General features: G+C 40.1%; 1 pseudogene; it reads left to right on the top strand.

The window, feature by feature from the left end:
- LOC138036215 (bifunctional 3'-5' exonuclease/ATP-dependent helicase WRN-like) overlaps positions 1-1869 on the top strand; it is a 1887-nt pseudogene extending 18 nt beyond the window's left edge.
- The last annotated feature ends 5631 nt before the right edge of the window (positions 1870-7500 follow it).

Here is a 7500-nt window from a genome sequence, read left to right as displayed (position 1 = left end):
AAACTGGCAAATCTTGGAATTCTTGCCGCTTCTCTCAGTGAAATCACTGAAGAAAATGCAAAGCGTGTTGTTGAAGGAAGATTTTCAATCGTTTATGGAAGTCCGGAAGCGTGGTTGAAAAACGAACGCTGGAGAAAAGTGCTTTCCAGCGAAATTTACAGGTCGAAGCTTTGTGCAATTGCCGTGGACGAAGCTCACGTAATAAAGCAATGGTAAGCATAATATTATTGTTTATGGGCAATTCATGATTGCACATTTCTAGCTCCGAGCGCCAGTGGCATGCTTCTTAAAGCTCAACTTAAAATATAAAAATCTGCTGAACTGTAAGCTTAAACTTAGATCCTTATTTGAATCAAGCCTGTTAACATCTCTATGTGCTTTAGGTAAATTTTCATTTTTATTTACTCTTTAGGGGGACTTCAAACAACAGTAAAATGGCTGCATTTCGACAAACGTATTCAGAGTTACACGAATTAAGATCACTTGCTCCGACAGTGAATATCTTAGCTCTAACTGCTACAGCCACAAGTTCCACCCGAGAAACCATAACACAGACGGTATAATTTGGTAATGAAAGATTCTCATGTTATTTCTGAAAGTCCGAGCAAGACAAACATTGCCTACTCTGTCCTTTACATGGGAAATGACAAGCTGATCGAAGAATATTTTCAGTGGCTGGTGGATGAAATAACAGAGGAGAAAATCAAAGCCACTCGGACAATTATTTATTTTCAAACAATAAAGCAATGTGGCACAATTTATTCCACATTAAGAGAATGCTTGGTGACAAACTGTATGTTGACAGTACAAAAGACACGAGGAAAGGTGTTCTGGAGATGTTACATTCTTGCACCCCAGATCAAAACAAAGAAGCCATCTTAGATGCTTTTCAAAAGGAAGATTCCCCAGTGAGAATATTGTTGGCTACTATTGCCTTCGAAATGGGACGGTGTGGATAATGCAAGGGTGTTGATCGCACCATACATTTTGGGCCATCAAAAAACATTGAGGCCTACATTCAAGAGACTGGCCGTGCGGGGAAGAGATGGAAAGCAGAGTGTGGCATATGTCATTTACAAAGGCTTATTTCTAAACCATGTGGACAAAGACATGAAAAATTATCTCAAAACAAGCGATTGTAGAAGGAAGACTCTCCTCCTTAATTTTGACACAGGATCAACTGTCAGTCTTCCCCATCCTATGCACATGTGTTGTGTCAACTGTGCAATCAAATGTGAATGTGGTGCATCGGACTGTGGACAGCTTACAACATTCCCTGATACTAGAACAATAATTGAAAGCAAAAATAACTGCTCAAGGACAAGACAGGGAACTGTGGCACAATGGATTGCCCTTAGGGGACTTTTGTATTCTTACCACAGGACACTCAGTCTGGTTCTGGATGTAATTGCGAAATCCAACGGTGAACTTGTTAAAAGCTTAACAAAACCCCAGGTTCTTCTTCGATTCTCCGATCTACAAGTGTCACAAGTCTTGGAGCATGTAAATAAATGGTTTACACTAGAAGAAATCTGCTCACATGTTGAAATCTGGGACATAAGGCATGCATTTAAAATTTTGGAGTTCATTGGTGAAGTCTATGGAGATATCTGCGACGTGGACATGCAAGACTTTGTCGATTCTGAATTCCACGATGATTTTGATTGTGATGATGATGCAAATGAACACTGGGGTGATTTGCTGAATGACGATTCTCTATTTGAACTGGCTATTGAGAACATTTCTCTCTCTGAACTTGAAAACACCACATGTATTGACGTTTCTCAAGATAATTCTGGCAACTGTGATGTTCCCGGAGCTGCGTTAGATGCACTTAAACAGCTTTTAATTGCTGACAAAGAAACGTGACTTCAAGTCTAGTGTATTATTTATTACTAAAGAAAGCATTTTCCCTATCATCCCTGTGACAATTCTAGTTCTGGTTATTCTTAAGTCTAAAAATGTCCACCAACCAGAATTTCTAACAAAATTTCTTTAGTGAGAAGGGGTGATTCTTGATGTGAATATTATAGCAAGATACAAGTTGGGAGCTCAAATTTGCCTGTTTTTTTTTTCATACCACGATCAAATCAAGACCGTAAAATAAATTGGGAAAAATATCATGTTCCAATAGTTAATAATAAATTTATATGTCTCATGCAAATAGGGCCAATTTGTGTCAAGCAAAAATTGCCAGAATATCCAAGCTGCAATACCCCTTTCCCCCCACCCCCCAACAGAGTCATTATGATAAATATTAAAACAGATGAATACTATATTGGTCTTTATTATATACATTAAGTGGCAGTCATTATCAAAAAACTTAGTTATCTATCACCAATACATGCATTGTAGCTATTGCTATTTGCATGGGCCAATGAGAGTAAACCTGGCAAAATCAATCACTGTTGTAAGGGGAGGGCAAGGGGGTGGGATTCAGGAACAGCACAGTGCGCAAATCCTTTTGTTCACCCGTGAACAAGCGAACAGCTACATGTTTGGATACATACTGATAAAACGAGTCGTCTAGTAACACATTGGCTAAAACTCAGGTTTACATGTATGTCAAAACTACCTCCATGTGAACAGCAACTTAACACTTAAGCCTCTGGCCTTGATTTACCGCCTCTCTGGACCAAGGAATGTACTTTTCTTTCTCATGCATTTACGGTGGCCTGTGACACCACTACTTCCTTAATTGGCATTGCTATTTCCAAGCAAACCCCACTAATGATACACTTGCTAGATGTATGTGAATGCTTTGTTCCCAAAATGGTAACAATATTAATTGTTGTCGTACAACATTATGAAGAATGAAACAATCAAATTATACAAAAATAATCTTAACAATAAATATGTAGAAAAATAACCCACAAGGTGCATTCTCTTAATGTTAAAATTAATAATAACAATGCAATTGCATTAGGTTTTCATGAATCACACACACAGTACACCTGAATTGACTCTTGATACCAGCAACTAAAACCAATACTCTTAGCAATACAAGTAAATTCTCCTGTCAATTCAGTATTCAATGAAGGATAACATGAACAGAAAACAAAACCAATATGGCACACAATAAAAAGCTTGTTCCTCAGCTTATAATTCAGGTGGCCCCACCCAGGATTAACAGTTCTTTTTTGCAAAGTTGTCAAGTGCCACATGCCTCATAAATTCAAAGTAACTTATCCCCTAGTTTTCTGTTAATGTTACCATTTACTGAACCCAAATGGAATATGCTCACAACTTAGTCACCGTGCCTTGTTACCACGGCAAATGAGTTGAGTCCTTTCGTAGACGCTTAGTTCGTAAGCCACCTTTATCAAAGTCTTTGTTCTAATTCGAATTGATCGCTCAATGTGATTTAATCTGATGTCCTTCTGGTGCGAGAAGAAACCACTGCCACTCGAAGTTCGCCGGGTAGTTTTGGAGCCAAATTTTGGAGTGCTAATCTCACCTTCGGAAACATTCAAGTAGGATTGTCCTCCACCGGCTACAAAGATAATGAAAGCCCAAAATAATTAAAATTAAACAAAGATATTTTGCGTACAATAGCTGTGGTTACACTGGCCCATTTGCCCACGGTTTTGTGTGCAACCGCTTTTCCCAGACCGAAACTGCTCTAGGGTTATTTCCATGAATGCATCAAAAAGAACAAAAGAACTTCACATTGAAAAGGACGGTTTATCTGCTCTCTGAGGTGGCTTGGTCAATCATGATCTGATGTCCTTCTGGTGCGAGAAGAAACCACTGCCGCTCGAAATTCACTGGGTAGTTCTTTGAGCAAAAGAAAATAATTGGCTTAAAATATATTGGCTTCCATTCTTATATTGGTAAGTTTTCTGAAGCGGTAACAAATCACGCATTCAGATTCTGCATAATTATGATACGCAGCTCTGCTTAAGAGCACCCAGGAGGGCTCTTGAGGTGTCCTAAGTAATAAAAAAAAAAATAGATGGTTTTCACCTGACGTCACATTGGCCATGTTGGTGCACAGAAGAAATAGAGAAAAAAGTCTTTTGGGAATTTGACTCTTTTTCTGAATGCAAAACATGAGCCATAATTTGCTATTGTTTTGTGCACCACTGAACATGGCCGTCTTATCACGTGATTGAAAACCATCTTTTGGCTTTCTACGAATTGACCAATGCTAGTAAGGAGAGTGGCGGTTTTGACAGCTTAATTTTTGTGGTCTGCTTGATTGGTTTCGGTGAAGGGTTGACAGAGTTTCCGTTTCTTATATGGATGCACTAACAATATTCAATAGTTATGCTGTTTTAGAAGGCTATTATCCAAAAAGAGTTACAAGACCCAAAAACCAGCATAATTGTAAGATGCGATTCCTAAAAACCGCCTTGGTTTGCAGACACCTAGAGATTCATGGTCCGCGAAATATGTCCAAAACGTTCCAGCATTTTCGAGAAATTTGCCCCTGGCTACAGAAACCGTTGCGTTTTATGCATTAACACTAGGCATGTTTATTCCTCCATGTTTACTTACGACGTAACAGTATTCGCACCTGCCGTTGCGCACGGCCGCATTTTGTCTAATTAATACAGCTAAAATTGCGTTCATAACTGCGAGGATCATAGCTTCACTTGATTTCATATGGGCAGTTCAATGTATAATTCATTTCATAAATCATTTCGTTCATTGATTCATTCATCACCGGCACCGCGAGGTCACAGGTTTAAACCCCGTTGAAGTCCTGAATTTTTCGGGCTTCTCTATTTAATTGCTAAAATTCCGTTCACATATCATTCATATATCATTCATTTCATGTACTTATCATTTCGTTCATTAAGACAACCTCGTGAGACAAAAGATTTTAATATATCGGCCCACTGAACATTCTCTGCGGGACTATAATATATTGACTTCCATTCTTATTGCTGAGAAAAAAGCAGTTTTCTGAAGTGGTAACATACCATGCATTCTGATTCTGCATAATTATGATAAGCTATCTTGAAAATTTTCAGGTATATCGTTAACAAGTAATCGCACGATTTTTCTCAGGTAAGTTGGAAAAATTAAGCCCTGTGGGCTAGTGCAATTTTTTTTTTCTGATTACCACTACGAAAGTCACAGATTCCAATATTTAATTTTGCGTTGTGGTAACAATCATTGTTTCTGTTCTGCTGTGCTTCCATTTTACACCCTCAACTTCTAAACGTCAGTTTTATCTCACTGTGACATTTTCAAACCACATCACGGCGAGTAAATCTTCAGAGCTGTCGATTTTGCAACCACGTCCTGACGAAACTACAATATTAGGAAGCTTAACCACGCGCGTTTTTCAGACGCGGACGGCAACCGGAAGTAAAGTGTTTTTTCTTTTGATTTGTCTTCACACAACCACATTTATATTGCCAAGTATCTTTCTTCATCAGAGATGATTAGTATAAAAATCTGGGAAATACCACCGTCCTGGCACGCCAAATATTGTCTTCCGGTTACCGTCCGCGTCTCAAAAACACGCGTGCTTAAGCTCCCAACCCAACTTTGCCTGCAAGCCACAAATATGATAACAGCTACCATAGCTTACGAATTGATACGAATGCTATCCGCTCAATCCAGGCCATACTTTCAGATTATCTTTAGGCGTTGTGTCACTTCTTGGACTCAGCAGAATAGTTTACTTCAGTTTCATGGTAGTGGTATTTTCCTTTTACAGACGTTGCTACGCAACATTGAGATTGTAGGCATTGTGTCGCTCATTACACTTACGCCACGGTCACGTTCGCGCTGGAACTTTGCTTCCGCTTGCCTACCTAGGACATTCCTAGCTCACCACAGGTGTGACGAACATAACATGACATTGCCTCCTTGCTTAAAAGCTTAAAACTTCAAAGGATCCGCAGCTCTGCACAAGAGCACTCAGGAGGGCTCTTGAGGTGCACTAAGTAAATAAAAAAAAATGACTTTCTACGAATTGACAAATTATATTTAGGAGGGCGCCCGTTTCGAAGGCATGTACTAAAACCCGAAACACCGAAACGAAACCATCGGAACGAAACCACCGGAACCGCCGAAACCAGCGAAACATTTACATTTCGAAGTGTTGTTCAGATTGTTAAGCTGTTCCAGTGGTTCCGTTGTTTTTGTTTCGGTGGTTTCGTGTCCGTGTTGTTTCGGTGTTTCGATGGTTTCGACGGTACCAGTGGTTTCGGTGGTTTCGTTCCAATGGTTTCGTTTCGGTGTTTCGGGTTTTAGTACATGCCCGTTTCGAGAGATTGATCTTTGTGGTCTACTTGATCGATTTCGGCGAACGGTTGACAGAGTTTTTTATTTTGTATATTGCGTTATTACTCGGAAAAATATGTCGAGGACGCCTTCCCTGTACGAATCGCAGTGGTCTTCACCTAAACAAATCTGGAACATTACGTCTTGCCCGGAAACTCCGCGGCACAGCGAGCAAGTGTTGATCTCTGGATCTTAGGTGGTATTTGGGCTGACTTTGTGGCTGTAGAAGATCTTTAAGGTAGGCAGTGCGGTTCCATTGAGGGATTTATGGACAAAAAGGGCGGTTTTAAATTGAATACGAAAATTAATGGGCAGCCAGTGGAGTTGGAACAAAACCGGGGTAATATGGTCGAATTTCGGAGTTAGAGTAATAATTCTAGCAGCTGAGTTGAGGACTTTCTGTAGACGGTTTATCTGGCATTGAGAGATTCCATGCAGTAAAGAGTTACAGTAGTCCAGATGACAGGTTACAAAAGCATAAACAAGGTTCTTGGTCGATTCAGGTGAGAGAAATTTCCGAATTTGCCTGATGTTGTATAAGCCACAGAAAGCTTTACTGCATATTTTCCCGACTTGTACGTTCATGTTCATGTGAGTGTCAAACCATGACCCTAAGTTACGAACAGCTTCTGAAGGCTTAATCTGTGAGTCGCCAATCTTAATTGAGTCAATAGAAACTTTCGATAACTGGTGTTTAGATCCAATAGAGTAATTCTGTCTTGGTGTCATTGAACATAAGCCTGTGTGACACCAACCAAGCCCGCACGTCAGCAACGCAGCTTTCGATTGCACTTACTGCAAGATCTTGAGAGGCAGATGAGTGTGGGCGAAATGATAAATATATCTGAGAATTATCAGCATAAGCATGCGCTGTTGGAAGATGCTTGTTGACCGCTTGGAACAGACCTGACGCATAGAGAAGGAAAAGAACTGGTCCAAGGCAGCTTCCTTGTGGGACACCGCAATCAAGTTGTTTCGGTTTGGAGATCTCGCCTTCCACAAGAACATGCTGCTGCCTTTTACAAAGAAAGGACTTGATCCACTCCTTAGCATTGCCAATGATACCGAAATCATTATCAAGAATATCCAGCAAGATCGTGTGGTCAATGGTATCAAAGGCAGCGCTTAAATCTAGGAGGATGAGTAGAGTGACCTCCTGCCTGTCCATGCTCATCAGTATATCGCTCTGCACTCTCAAAAGAGCAGTTTCTGTTGAATGAAACTTGCGGTATGCAGACTGATTTGTTGGTAGTAGAG

This window comes from Montipora capricornis, unplaced genomic scaffold (assembly GCF_036669925.1).
Source record: "Montipora capricornis isolate CH-2021 unplaced genomic scaffold, ASM3666992v2 scaffold_468, whole genome shotgun sequence".
Taxonomy (NCBI): Eukaryota; Metazoa; Cnidaria; class Anthozoa; order Scleractinia; family Acroporidae; genus Montipora; species Montipora capricornis.
The sequence above is the reverse complement of the archived record's forward strand: the minus strand, read 5'-3'. Positions and strand labels throughout refer to the sequence as shown.